Source organism: Hylobates moloch, unplaced genomic scaffold (assembly GCF_009828535.3).
Source record: "Hylobates moloch isolate HMO894 unplaced genomic scaffold, HMol_V3 SCAFFOLD_18, whole genome shotgun sequence".
Lineage (NCBI taxonomy): Eukaryota > Metazoa > Chordata > Mammalia > Primates > Hylobatidae > Hylobates > Hylobates moloch.
The window spans coordinates 71,263,610-71,279,410 of record NW_026652293.1 but is presented as its reverse complement, the minus strand read 5'-3'; positions in this window follow the sequence as shown (position 1 = coordinate 71,279,410).

Below are 15,801 nucleotides of genomic sequence, written 5' to 3'. Positions count from 1 at the left end.
GGCCTAAAAATATTTTTTAAAAAATTAGCTGGGTGTGGTGGCGGGCGCCTATAGTCCCAGCTACTCGGGAGGCTGAGACAGGAGAATGGCTTGAACCTGGGAGGCGGAGCTTGCAGTGAGCTGAGATAGCGCCACTGCACTCCAGCATGGGTGACAGAGCGAGACTCCATCCCAAAAAAACAAACAAGCAAAATAAACCTATTATTTTAGAATATGTTTAAATAATAATTGAAAGAACAGAGGAAAAATGAATGATTCCCTTCCTTTTATATATAATATAGAAGCATAAACCACCTTTAATGAGGAAAAAAAGTCTTGAGTTACTGGAATCATTTTATCAAAGCTCATACTTGGCAACAAAATAAGAATGGGGCATTTATTTATTATTGTCATTATTTTTCATATGTTTCAAGTTTTCTTGTGATAAAATAATAAACAATAGAAAAGGGGACAATAAGCACAGTTAATTATGTACTTATTTCTTCAAATTTCCAGAAGACCTCAGTGTTTTCTATGTATGCATCCAATAATGTTAAAAACACATACTTCAAAATACATATTTAATGCAAATATGTTTATATCCTGATATTGTAATGTAGCTTATCAGTATGTAATATGTATTTAAATATTTTTACAATATCAGTTTTAATTTTATCTTACTTTGAAAAAATATTTATATATTGAGACATAGCTATATAATTTCCAGTGTTTACTATTGAAGGCATGGTCAAAGTAAACATGGTGGCAAACTACCTTTACAAAAGACTTTTTATATGTGTATTAACCAAAGGGAATGTGTATTTAAGTTTTGCAGTAAAATTTATCTTTGAAAATTAATAGAGAGGCTTATATGTTTGTTATTTGGTGTATTTGATTATTATAAAATTAATTAAGACTCAACTTATACTTGCAAATGCCAAACTAAATTAAAAATGTATTCTGGGAAAAGTCTCCCTAATACTATGTTCTACCAGTTTCAACCTTCTAATAAAAACAAAATTAACAGTAATTTCTATGTGAACCTTTCCCAAAAGGTTCATTAATTCATCACATTAAAATTGTAGATTAAGATCAAAATTGCATATTTACAATACTTAGACCTTCTACTTCTTATTAAGATTTTATTTCCTCTTACAGTAATTTTTAAATTATTGCTGTTGTTGCTTTTGTTTTGTAATGCTTATAAACAGAACAATTTATTTCACTATAGTTTAAAATGATCACTTTAGTTAAAATGAATTTATCACCACTAATGGTACATTTAAAATTTTATAACCAGATACCTTATTGAATTTGCTTTTTTTCCTGGATTATTCATGTCTTCTCTCATATATTTTAACATAGAAAGGATAACTTTTGTTTTCCTTTCCATTTATGTAGAGCTATTTTATACTTTGAATGATTGCATTGGTTATTGGCCACAATTAACAAAACAATGTTATTTAATAATGGTGATAAGCATATTTGTTTTGTTCTTTATTTTATAGGTATATTTGTAATACTTTATCATAAATAATTATTCTAAGATTTTTTTTGTTTTTGATATATATCCATTTTTCCTGTTACCATAATAAAACCCCCTTATATTATCAGGAGTATATGCTGAAACTCTTTCTTTAGAAATTATAATTTCCCTTCTGATTTTATTATGGTTAAAATATTACCATTTCCTAATTTGTTTGCATTTCTAGAATTAATCTGTCATGTTAATAATGTACTATCTTTAATATGGTACTAGATTATATTAAGACTAATCTATAAATTTTGTTTGAATATTCATGATAATATTCATTTCTTTCATCTTTTCCCTTCCTTCTTCCCTCCATGCTCCTTCTCTTTGAGCTTTAATTTCTTCCTATTTTTTGTTTTGCAATATCAGTTAATTATTAAAATACTGAAGCTAAGGGGCTGCCAAGGATTGAAGACTATAGTAAAAATGCAAATCTGTTTTGAGACTATGGACTACCAAGAAGAGTCAGCCCGAAATATACCAACTCTCCCTTAAACCTAGACCCAAATGACATAATACCTTTTTAGATAAAGGTGAACTTGCTCAACTGATTAAAATCCTTACTGAAATAGTATAACATTATTCTTAACTCCTATTTCCATATGCAATGTTATATATCTAACTAAAATAAATTGTGAGGTGACAGAAGACAGTATCAAATGATTAAAAATCAAAAGTAAAAGAGACACAGAAGAATCAGATATAGAAGTGACCCATATCTTGGATTTATCAGGCATAAATTTCAAAATAACTAACGTTAACATGTTTTAAAATGTATGAAGGGATGAAAGAATTCACTAGACTTAGAATCATAAAAATTCAAACAGAAATCTTAGACATGAAAAATAAATACCTAAACACAAAGTTCAAACTATAGGTTTAATAGCATATTAGACACAACAGAAGAATAGTGAACTCAGTCTACAAGTCAGTACAAAATATTCAGACTGAATAATTGAGAAAGAAAAGATTAAAGAATTGTAAAAGAAAAGAGAGGAGTAGAATATAGGCAGAAATTTTACACACATGTAAGTAGATTCTCAGAAGGAGAGGAAAGAAAGAAGAGATTTAAAAAAATTTGAAATGATACTGGTCAGGAAGTTTCTAAACTGATGAAAGACATTAAGCTATAGATAAAAGATGTTTGCAAAGATTTTCCTAGGTTAAACAATGAGAAAATTTTATATAATCACCTCATAGTAAAACTGCCAATAACCAAAACAAAGAAAAAATCTTAAAAGAAAACAGAAAAAGGAACACATTTACTTCAAAGTTGATACAGTAAGATTGGCTTCTGAGTTTTCAACCATTGATGCTGTTAAAAATGATGAAAATAACGTTGTGAAACTGTTGCAAAACAACTTTCAACCTAAAAATGATCACAAAATGAAGAAATTTAAAATGAACAGATAATTAGTCACTTAAGATTCACACAAATATAAAATCACAGGACTGTGCATATGGAAACATGGAAGTGCAGGAAGAAATGAAAAGCACAAAGTGAATAAATATTGACCATATGAAATGTATATTGACAGTGTAAGAAACAACAGTAATATTTTGCAGACTTTAACACACTTACAGAATTAACATACATGTCTGTAAGAATTACAAAGAAGTTCATATAATTTCACTTGAAAAGTTCTGAAAGCTCTTGAGTTTTCTAAGCAGTGTTAAAATACTATTTTAAGTGGACTTCAGTAAATCAAGCTTATAATAACCACTTTGATATTTATAAAAAGATACAGAACTAACAACATAAATAAAAAAGAAATGGAAGAAAAATTTACATTAACTCAGAATTTAGCAAGTAAAGAAGAAAAAATAATAGGGCAATTATAATGCAAACAAGAGGTTGGAAGATATAAGTCAAATATGTCAGTGATTACCTTAATGTAAACTGATTAACTAAGTTAAAATAAAAATAAATAACACAGGATAAAGCCCAAAACTGCAGACTGCTTTCATGACACATACCTCAAATGAAATGATGAGAAAAGAATAATAATAAAATGATGAAAAAATGTATTATGTATATATTAATTCCAAAATGTCTGGTATAACTTCACTGATATCAGAAAAAGTACATGTGAAGGACAAAAGCATTGCAAGAGTTAAGTTAAACTTTCATAAATATAACAGAATTAATTATCAAAATGAAATAAAAATTGTAAGTTTTATTTACACAATAACAGTCTATAGATACATAAAACTAGCAAAAATGCACTCTTTAAAAATAGACAGTTTTTCAATTACAGTGATAGATGTTTATGTACAACAGCCATTTACTAGCTAAATTTATAAAGACAAAAACAGTAGAAATAGAGAAAGTTTGAAAAACATGATTAATAAGTGTATCTAGTATGAATGGAATATTCATGAGCATTGATTTTATACTAGTCCTCATGGATAGAATTCATTAATATGCTCTGTTTCCAAGAAGAAATTGTCCTGAAAACTGAGAGCAAAAAAGATACTTAGAAACTATCCAAATACTTGAAAATCAGGTAATATGGCAAAATCTATATTGAGAAGAGAATGTGTGGCTTTAAATGTATTTGCTGGAAAAATAGAATGGCTGAAAATAAACCAAGATTCTACTCAAGAATCAATTTAAAAAAACATTTAATTTAAAAGGCAATAGAAGGTAAGAGATACTAAACTTTAGGGTAGATATCAAAGAAAAAGAAGACAAACATACAGTAAAGAAAATCAACAGATACCAAGGTAATTCATGTGGAAAGACTAATTAAATTCATAAATGAGTGTGGTCTAAAAAGAGAAACAGATTTCTATTATTATGAATTAAAAAGGAACACTGCCACCACGTCTTACAGAAATTGAAAGCACTAACCTTGTTCTTAAATGTGGGTAAAATGGAGAGATTTATCTAAAAATACAACATACTACACCACCTCAAAAAATTATTAAATCAGGAATAGCATGTTTGTATGGTCCTGCATCAATGAAGTGTAAATAAATTGAATTCAAAAAGAAAAAGAAAAATCTCATAAAGGAAACATGAAGGAAAGTCCCAAATTTTGTCCAACATGTAAGATAGAATCAACCTTATAGAAATGTCTTTAGAGAATAGAAAGGTAGAACTCACTTTAAAATAATTTTTGTCAGAATAATTTTAATATCAAAACTTGACAAATGATATGTCATAAATATATGTGCAAAAATATTAACAAATATTAGCAAATAAGTTCTAGACGAGATATATCATATCCAATCTATGTACATGCAGATTTAAACATTTGACTTTCAAACAGTGGGTTTTACCACATTAAAAGAAATGAGGGAGGAAATCATATTATAATCATCTCAATAAATTCAAAACATATATTTCTTAAAAGTTAACATCCATTGATAAAGAATACTTTCAGCAAAGTAGCAATAGAAAAGAACATCCTTAATCTAATAAAAGTGATGGTCAAAAACATACATGTGACAGCACATTTAATGGTAAAATATTGAGAACTTTCCTTTTGAGATCAGTATCAGGAAAGAGATCTCTGTTGGAGGTCTCAGTGTAATAAAGCATAAAAAGGAATATAGAAAAAAAGTAAGAATTGGGAAAAAAGATATGAAGCTACAATTATTTGCAAATGGCATGAGTGTATATGTATATTTTTTAAAAAGAATCTATATATACAATTCTTTGAGGTAGATATTATTACATGAATTTTACAGATTACTGTAGTTACGCTTGTAAAGTTGAATTATTTTGCCCAAGGTGATGTAACTGTTGTCAATGTGCTATATAAAGCAAACTTAGGCTTTTGGCTGTAGAGCCTTTACTTTTATCTGCTTTGACTTTTTTTTTTTTTTTTTTTTTTTTGTCTTTTTGGGAAGTCACTTTCCTTAAATGAGTCTGTAAATAGGAAAGGGTTCAGCAATGATTATTTTATCTGCTTTGAAATTCAGCATCAAAGAGGAAAAAATTGCCAATTTCTTGGTTTAAGGTTTTATATTCCTCAAGAGGGGTATTTTATTTGTGTTCATGCTGCCAATAAAGAAATACCTGAGACTGAGTCATTTATAAAGGAAAGGAGGTTTAATGGACTCACAGATTCACGTGGCTGGGGAGACCTCACAATCATGATTGAAGGTGAAAGGCACATCTCACATGGTGACAGACAAGAGAGAATGAGAGAGCCAAGTGAAAGGGGAAACCCTTTCTAAAACACTAGACCTTGTGAGACTTATTCAATACCACAAGAACGGTATCGGGGAAACCGCCACTATGATTCAATTATCTCTCCCTGGGTTCCTCATACAACATATAGGAATTAATGGGAGCTACAATTCAAGATGAGATTTGGGTGGAGACACAGTCAAACCATATCATTCCGCCCCTGACCCCTCCAAATGTCATGTCCTTATATTTCAAAAGCAATCATGCCTTCCTTATATTTCAAAAGCAATCATGCCTTCCCAACAGTCCCCCAAAGTCTTAACTCATTTTAAGCATTAACTCAAAAGTCCAAGTCCAAAATCTCATCTGAGACACGGCCAGTCCCTTCTGGTTATAAGCCCGTAAAATCACAAGCAAGTTAGTTACTTTCTAGATACAATGGGGGTACACGTATTGGGTAAATACAGCCATTCCAAATGGGAGAAATTGGCCAAAACAAAGGGGCTATAGGCCCATGCAAGTCTGAAATCCAGCAGGGCAGTCAAATCTTAAAGCTCCAAAATGATCTCCTTTGACTACATGTCTCACATCCAGGTTACGCTGATGCAAGAGGTGGGTTCCCATGGTCTTAGGCAGATCCACCCCTGTGGCTTTGCAGGGTACAGCCTCCCTCCTGGCTGCTTTCACAAGCTGGCATTGAGTGTCTGCAGCTTTTCCAGGTGCACAGTGCAAGCTGTCAGTGGATCTACCTTTCTGGGGTCTGGAGGACAGTGGCCCTCTTCTCACAGTTCCACTAGGCAGTGCCCTAGTGGGGACTCTGTGTGGGGGCTTTGACCCCATATTTCCCTTCCACACTGCCCAAACAGAGGTTCTCCGTGAGAACTCCACCAGTGCAGCAGACTTCTGCCTGGGCATCCAGACATTTTCATACACCCTCTGAAATCTAGGCAGAGGTTCCCAAACCTCAATTCTTGACTTCCATGCACCCACAGGCTCAATACCCCTTGGAAGCTGCCAAGGCTTGGGGCTTGCATCCTTTGAAGTAATGGCCTGAACTCTACATTGGCCCCTTTTAGCCATAGCTGGAGCGACTTGGACTTGGTGACCCGCATCCTTTTGCCTTCCACCGTGATTGTGAGGCCTCCCCAGTCACATGGAACTGTGAGTCCATTAAACCTCTTTTCCATATAATTTACCCAGTCTCAGGTGTGTCTTTTTCAGCAGTGTAAAAACCAATGTTTTGAAGTACATATACAGTGTAGAATTATTAAATCTAATTATTAAACAGTAGATTTAGCATTAGGTTCAGCAAGATGTTCTGATCATAAGAAACCAAAAGGAACTTATACTCATTGATGACACAAAAAAGTCATGTCCCCTCCCTTCAACTCACTTGAAAACATACACTTGTCAAGCAGAAAAATGGGTAGTTTCTCTGGCCCTATTAAAATTCTCTCTCAATATATATAAGAAAATTGTAGCTCTGGTGCCAATTTATTGCACATATTTAAAAAAAACTATGAAGGTTTCAAAAATATATATAAACACTAACCTGTCTAAAACAAAAACATTTTTAGGCAAGAAATTAGAGAGAATAAATCCTTGTGATGTTCTGTTTTTATAATCCTTTAACCAGATTCTATGTTTATATATTATTCTTTTTATATATTTCTAATGAAACTCAGTAAAAATAAACAGGCTACTAATTCATGTCTTCCATTTTTCTTAAAAATAATCAGATATAGGCCTTTTCAATGGAAAAATTAAGAAAGGAAGGAAGGGAGGAAGGAGGGAAGGAGTGAGAGGGAGAGGAAGGAAGGAGAAATGAAGGAAATAAAGAAGAATTATTCTATAATAAGTTTTTGCTCTGTCAACATTTCTGATGGGCAAAATCAATAGTCTGTTCTATATTTCTCTAACAGATATGCTTGTTTCCTTATTGATTATACATACTCTTTTCCCTTACATCTGTACTACAACTTTGGGACCTCAATTTTGTGTCATTCTTCTACCTAATTGCACAAGAAGCTAGGGTATATGCAAAAATCACAAAATTTCCCAAGCAAAATATTGAATTTCAACATAAGTTGGCCCCTTAGAACCTCTTGAGATCCTTTTCATTTTCAAGTTTTATTTTTCTTTATACAAACAAAATGTATAGTTCTTATTTAATAATAAACTTCCAAGGCTACTAAACTAGATCTTTTATATATTTAAAATATATAATTGAATGCTTCACACATGATTTTGTTTTAAAAGTTGGTTTTATTAAAAATGTTGACCAACAATTTGTTAAGCCAAAACAGTAATCCGAGGTGACCCCTTGGCCTCACCTCACCTGTGGCAGAAAGCAGCTTATCATCTGTGGCACAGATTTCTGCCCAAACTCTCGCAGATCTCATTTCCCTTTCCTGTATGAAGGCTCCTGCTCAGCTCATCACTGGCTTTCCCAAAACCTCACTATAAGTCTGTGAGTCATCTATTATGGTATTAAAACAATAGGAGTGACAGGCACAGTGGCTCATACCTGTAATCCCAGCACTTTGGGAGGCCTAGGTGGGCAGAACACTTGAGGTCAAGAGTTCGAGACCAGCCTGGCCAACATGGCAAAACCCCGTCTCTTTTAAAAATACAAAAATTAGCCAGGCATGGTGGCATACACCTGTAATCCTAGCTACTCAGGAGGCTGAAGCAGGAGAATCACTGGAACCAGGGAGGCAGAGGTTGCAGTGAGCCGAGATCGTGCCACTGCATTCCAGCCTGGGTGACAGAGTGCAACTGCATCTCAAAAAAATGCAAAATAAAATAAATAAAAAACAGGATTGTATTTTATATTCAACATTCTCAGAAGAATGCTGGGAAATTTTATTTTAGACAATCTTACTGCCTAGTTACAGAAACTGGTATTTTAAAATGAGAGCTTTCCAGACTTTATTGAAATACTAATGACTTCTTTATGGCTGATTAGTATTCCATTGTATCATATTATTTATCCAATCATACACTGATGGACACTCCGGTTGATACTACATATCTGCTATTGTAAATAGTGTTGTGATAAACATACATGTATACGTATCCTTCTGATATAATTTATTTTCCTAATTTTTATGAGACCCAACAGACATAAATTATTCTGCTACACTATTATAAGAGTTTCTAAATGTTTCCTCTCAATTTTTTAACTCTTCCTTTTGTAGAAAAGGAAAGAAAGAAAGAAAGAAAAAAAACCCTGTGGACTCACATCATTTTAAGGACCACACTTTGAACAGCATGACCTTATTTCTCTTAGGTTGTTAAGAGGCACCAGTTCTTTTTAACAGTGACCTGAGTATTTAACTGCATTGAAGGAAATTCCCAGATTTGGTGTAGGTACAGAACAGTATTTGTATGCTGGTCATAATTACTCAAAGTAATTGTTCCTAAAGTCTTGCTTCAATATATCTGTAGTATCTACTGTCCAACATTGATATATTAAAATAAGAAAATTTCAAAAAATATAATTAGTTATATACTAAAATAAGAAAATTTCAAAAAATATAGTTATATTATTTTCGTGGAACTCTCATATTCTTATGTTAATAGATACGTATAACCATATATTTATGGTAATTAGAAATATTCAGGCATTTTGTGTAAAAATTAAATCCACATCTGGCAATTGTTATAGCACAATTTACATTTCCTACCATTGTACTTATTAATTAAAATGTCATATTGTCTTTATGTAAGAGATATCACAGACTTTCTATATGGCATGAATTTCTCCTATATTTATTTTTTTGGTGATTGTTGGTTATATACCATTACACTTTGCAATTTTGTTTTGAGTTTCTTGTATGTGTCAATTAGTCCCTAACTCTGTATACAATTATGCTTTTTCTTTGTGCTTTAAAATGACTTACAAACAATGACTGGAAAATAATTCTAAGAGAAATTTTAAAAACCAAATGTAAGTCATTTTAGAAGCACAAAGAATAAACATAACTGTAAACCAAATGAAACTCAGTTATAAATTATAAAGGTATACAAATTATTGCAAGAATATGCGGGATCAAAAGGATAATGTATATATTAAAGCACATAAAATTTAGAAGAAATTTTCATAAAGTAAGTGAAAAAATATATCTGCACTTTAAAATGTAATTGGGAAAAACTGATACAGGAAGACAAAAGATTAAAATAATTTCCTTCTATAGAATATTACTCTACAGTTTTTTCTTTTTTAATGTCTGGTTTTGATAGCAGAGTAACACTGGCCTTATAGAAAAAGTTGGACAATATTATCTCCTCTTCTAGTTTTTGAAGAGTTGGAGAATGATTGGTGTTATCTTTAAACCTTTGGTATAATCCACCGTTGATGCGATCTGGTCTTGTATTTTCTTTATCTTTTGTTTTTTTGTGAGAATTTAAAAATACCTAATTCGTTCTCTTTACTTATAGGTATATGTAGATTTTCTATTTCTTCTTGGGTCAGGTTCAATATTTTGTGTTTTCCTTGGAATTTGTACTTTTTATCTAGGCTATTTAATTCTTTGGCATACAGTTGTTCATAGCAGTTTTTAAAAATTCTATAATGTTAATAGCAATGCCCCTTGTTTTATTTCTGATTTTGTTCTGAGTTGATGCTATTTTAAATGATAATCTTTCAAAACTTAATTTTTAAATTGTAATTGTCTCATATATGCAATTGATTTTGTAAATTAATAAAATTTCCAGCAACTTTTTCAAACTCTCTTGTTAAATCTAATGCTTTATATGTGTATTCTTTTGTATTTTCTACAGACACATTCATATGTACAGACAGTTTTGTTTCTTACTTTTTTTCTCTTTTTACTTCATGTTTAGAACTTCCAGTACAATGATGAATAGAATTGGTAAGGGGCATTTTTGTCTTTTTTCTGATGTCAAAGGTGCTAGCTTTATTCTTCATTTGTGAAAAATTTATAAGAATAACTATGACTATAGCGATTTTTGTTATAATAATAGTCAGTAATCATGGTTAGATATTGAAGGTTATCAGATTGAAAAGATAGAACTAAAAGATAAAGTTTGTTGTGGTAGGTGGCTTCTAGAATGGTACCCAGGGATATCCAGCTCCTGATAGTCAGCACCTCGTATAATCCCCTTGAGCTTGGTCTGGATCCAAGGAACAGAATATGAAAAGTTTGATAGGAGGTCTTTCGTTCAAGATTAGTTTACAAACCACCTCTGACTTCCAACCTGCTCTCCCTCTGTTGCTCTCTCTCTCTCTTAGAGCTCTTGTTACCTGCCATGTCATGAGCTACTTTATGGAAATTCTGGTTGTCAACTTGTTGTGGAGGGAAAAGTGAGTGAGTTAAAGATATTTATGAACTCTGGATAGTGGTCAATAGCTTTCTGTTTAATCATGGGCCTGGAAAAAAGAATACTGAATTATTGGTGACTATGAAATCAGGGGCAAGAATCAGGTGGATTTACCTACAGAAGTGAGGAAATATATATGACGCATTGAGTCTCATGTCCATGATTACCAGAGACCATCCACAAGAGAGAATTCCCAGAACAACTAGGTTGATAGAATAATTCATCTAGTGCATGTTACCACACCTCTGCTTATGGCCACCCTAGGCCTTGTGTAACGGCCCCATGACTGAAATAGCTACATCCATGCAGGGTCAAGCTGTCAGCAGCAGAGACCAATGCTGAGCCCTTAAAATAGCAGAAAGAGTCTAATGAACCAATCAATTAAAAGTTGATTGCATTGGAAAATTTTCATTACTTTTTTTTTTTTGAGGCGGAGTCTCGCTCTGTTGCCCAGGGTGGAGTGCAGAGATGCCATCTCAGCTCACCACAACCTCCACCTCCTGGGTTCAAGCAATTCTCCTGCCTCAGCCTCCCGAGTAGCTTGGACTACAGGCACACACCAACATGTCCAATTAATTTTTGTATTTTTAGTAGAGATGGGGTTTCACCATGTCAGCCAGGCTGGTCTCGAATTCCTGACCTCATGATCTGCGCACCTCGGCCTCCCAAAGTGCTGGGATTACAGGCATGAGCCACTGTGCCCGGCCGAAAATATTTATTTTAAACATGGAAACAATTCATCTTTTCTTGGATTATTTTTTCTATCCTTAGTACGTATAATATTTGCTTTTTTTACTTACAGTGGCTCAGTCAGTGCAATTACCCAAGTATCCTACTTCTTATCATTCGACGTATATTCAATGAATATACACAGAATTTTCTGGTTTCACCTAACAGACAGCCAACTTAATATAATACTAGAAAGTTCATTTAAGATACCAGTTTTGGAATGACATCCTGTAGATTTAGGATACTGCTTTTCAAGAAGTGGTTTATACATCATATCAATGACCATTAGCTAAAATTCATGGGTCTTGAATCCAAGAGGTGGAAGTAAGAATGGGCTCTTCTCATTAACACTCCCAGTGAATCATTTGGGGAATTTGTTCTTTACAAATCTATAATTTTAGGTTCTGCTGTTTCCCAAATGGGTCATTTGCCAATGGACAGGCTAAGGAGACTGTTATGTCTAAAGTGTGCTTCTCATGTAGTTATTTTGTGCTCCTCATGGCTGTAGGACAATAGGCAAAAAAGCAGTTTCTATACTGATGGTATACTCTACCTTGATAGAGTTGTTATAATAAATTGTTGTTGTTACAACCCTATCAAGGTAGAGTATACCATCAGTATAGGGTGCAAATGAGTGTTTCTACAACTTGAACAGAAAATAGCAGCTACCAAGGTACTACAAGGCAGGATAACAAAGGGCATAAACCACCAGGGAAGAAGATCTAGGTTACCGCATTAAACAAGTAACTTACACCAGCATATATGCCAATGACAAGGAGGATACAGAATACATTGTAGAGGAAGGGTAATAATAAACATTACTTATGATCACCTTTAATAGTAGGGCAGTAGCTTCTTCCACTCATCTTACTATTGCTATTAATTATTTTTAATTGTTACCCAACACACCTTGGAAAATCAATGACAGGACAGAATATCCCTAACGTGGGGCTTGAATGAACTGGGTGGTGTATGGGGAGAATCGTAGCTGACACCATCAGTGGTCCTGCTATGTCTTTCACTGTCCCTACATGTGAAAGGCTGCTTCTTAGAATCATTTGTGATTCACTGCTGCAAGAATTTTATCCAGCTGCATGGAGATACTTTGTAACTGCATAGGGCAACCTGAAAGTGCCAACAATTTAGTGCTCCCAGAAGCGGTCTTAAACCATGGATAAAAAGGGATTTGCTGCATCAATGTGCCAGTCTTTTCATCCCTTGGTTGGGGATGCTGCAAAGCATGTTCCACACTGTCTCCCAGAGCTGACCAGCTTCACTGAGCTCCAGTCGCCCAGGGTTGTGACTGTCTTAGTAACACACCCTTTACTGGCTTCTTTCTCTTTCCTGACTGAAAGTGTTTTCTGGGATAATCTACCAAATATGTTTCCATGCAATTAAATCCCTTTTTTAGAGTTAGTATTTAGGTGACCTAAAATTAAGAGACATCTATCTCAAATCCCTAAAAGTCTATGAGTTAGAACTGAAGTTAAACTTTTCTTTTTCACACTGCAATTGCTATTTGAATATGAATGAGAGGGCAGAACATTGCACACTTGCTTTAATATTGTTATCTTTCAGCAATCATGCAATTTATTGTTTGGATATAATTATAGAAACACAAAATTAGCCTTCATTCAGACATCATACAAGTCAGTTATATTTTGCCAATATGAAAATATGTTTTAAATTTTGTTTTTAGCTATTATTCTGTTTTTCCATTATTAAACTATTAAAAATGAACAGCTCATACCTATTCCAACATTTGAGCCTTGCAAGGGTACATTTTTTATGACCCTTGTATCTTTCCACTTCCCTCAATATGATATGGTAAGCTTTTAAAAATTAACTAATGGTCAAATTGCAATGATTTCTAATCAGTTTCATAGGAAGTAGCTTGGGGTGGTAGCCTTAACAGTGATACCCTATTTATAATAAATCACTGTTTACTGATAATTTTTGAAAGCATTATTACCCACTTTTCTTAATTTGACCCCCTTGGAAAACTTTACAGCAAGCTTATCTCCCTTGCATCAGTTTGCTGAGATTTTCATTTCTTATGCTTACTTATTTACCCATAAGATTTTTAAAAAATAGTATTATAGCAAGGTCTAAAATATTGGATTCAAATCAATCAGTATCTTGGTGACAAAATATAATTAATTTTATTTAAGCAATGCTTGAAGTAGACATACATGATGCAGAGTTCTCCTCTAGGAGGTGAATGCTGTGAAGGAGTTTAATATAATAGGACCTAGACATTTGCAGTGATAGATAGCCAGCTCGTGTTTTCAAAATCAATTGCCTACCCAGAGATAATGCATCCAGGTTAGGAAGAGTAAGTGATGAGAATCAAGCATCTCTTTCACCACACTTCTCAAAATCTCTGGGCCTGAGAAATGCAAGTCAATATCCACATAATAAAAGTCAAATGAGTTTGGTGCTCTTTAACATAGCATATCAGATACTGAAAACGCCCAGATAAGATCATGAAAATATCACCAAGAAAGAAACAAGGAAATGAGTTATTTACAGAAACCAGAAGGGAATTACTACTGGTAATAGGAAAGTAATGTATGGAAGCCTATAACATAAAGGAAGAGTTCATTCAATGAAATAATGGCTATGAGGTTCTTCCATTAGTTAGCAGGCAATTCCAGATTTGGAGGCTAGGAGGCAGTTGTGATCAGGGGCCTGATTACATTAAGTGATTTAGTGTCTTCTTCAAGAGCTTGCTGCAACTCAGACATTTCGATATTAAATCCAGGACTATTTCCTGTAAGTAGTACTTCTATGTGTTCAATATTGTTTAATATCTATAAGAAATTTTGCACCTACTGCTTCATCAAAGATTTTATTTTCTAAGGAGAGAGTAATCAAGGAAGGTTGCATAAAGAAAAGAACTACTGAATTAACCTTTGAAAATCCAGGAGACATTAGCAAAAAAATGTGATACTTATTTTTCCTGATAAATATTATCTTGGGGAAAATTTTATTTGATTTTGAAAAATGTTCTTGTTGAAGTATATTCATTTAACTAAAAATTCACACAATATAAATATACACCATAATTAATTATGACAGAGTAGTCCACTCACACTGCCACACACATCAAAAATTTGCATATTGCCATACCCTAGAGTTACCTTCTCTAAATTATTTCTCCTTTCCTCCTCCACAAAAGTAACAACTATTCTAATACCAAACACCACAGATTGATTTTGCTTGTTTTTCTTATTAATTTATAAAAATTGAATTAAGAAGTACATATTATTTTATGCTGATTTACTCAACATAATGTTTGTGAAATTCCTATTTGAATGCAGCAGTAGTTTCATTTCCACTGCTCTATAATATAGCAAGTCCTCAATTAAGATAGTCGATAGGATCTTGGAAACTATAACTGTAAGCAAAGTGTTGTGTAATGAAAGCAATTTTATCTAGACTCATTGATATAAATTGAGTTAAGTTCCTACATCATATTTCTGGTCACAAATACATTGTCAAACTTCTAAATAAAGACCAAACATACTTGGCATCCTCTTTGGCATGCTTGCAAATAGTGCCTAATGTGAATTTAATCATGAGGAAACATCAGAGAAATTCACATTGAAATAAATGTCAGCTATATGAAATAAATGTCAGAGCCCATTTGGCAGCTCAGGGCACCAAATGGGAACTAGCCCTGGACAGGATGTCACTCCATCAGAAGGTGCACTCATACACACCCACTCTCACTCAGGCTGTTACCATGTAGACACACTTATTAACCTCACGTGCACCTTTTGGGGATGTAGGAGGAAAGCAGGATACCCAGGAAAACCCAGAAAGACATGGGGAGAACCTTCAAACTCCACACAGACAATGATCCCAGCCAGAAATTATTTTTTCTCCTCATCAGTGTTACAATAAAAAGATAATGGATGAAATGACGTTATTGGATGACCTACTATAGTCCACCATCCACTTATATTATTCACCCTTTCTATTTTAGGTAGACACTTCAACTGTTCGTAGATTATACCAATTTAAATAATGCTGTAAACATCCTTATACATGCATGTTGAATCAAATATGT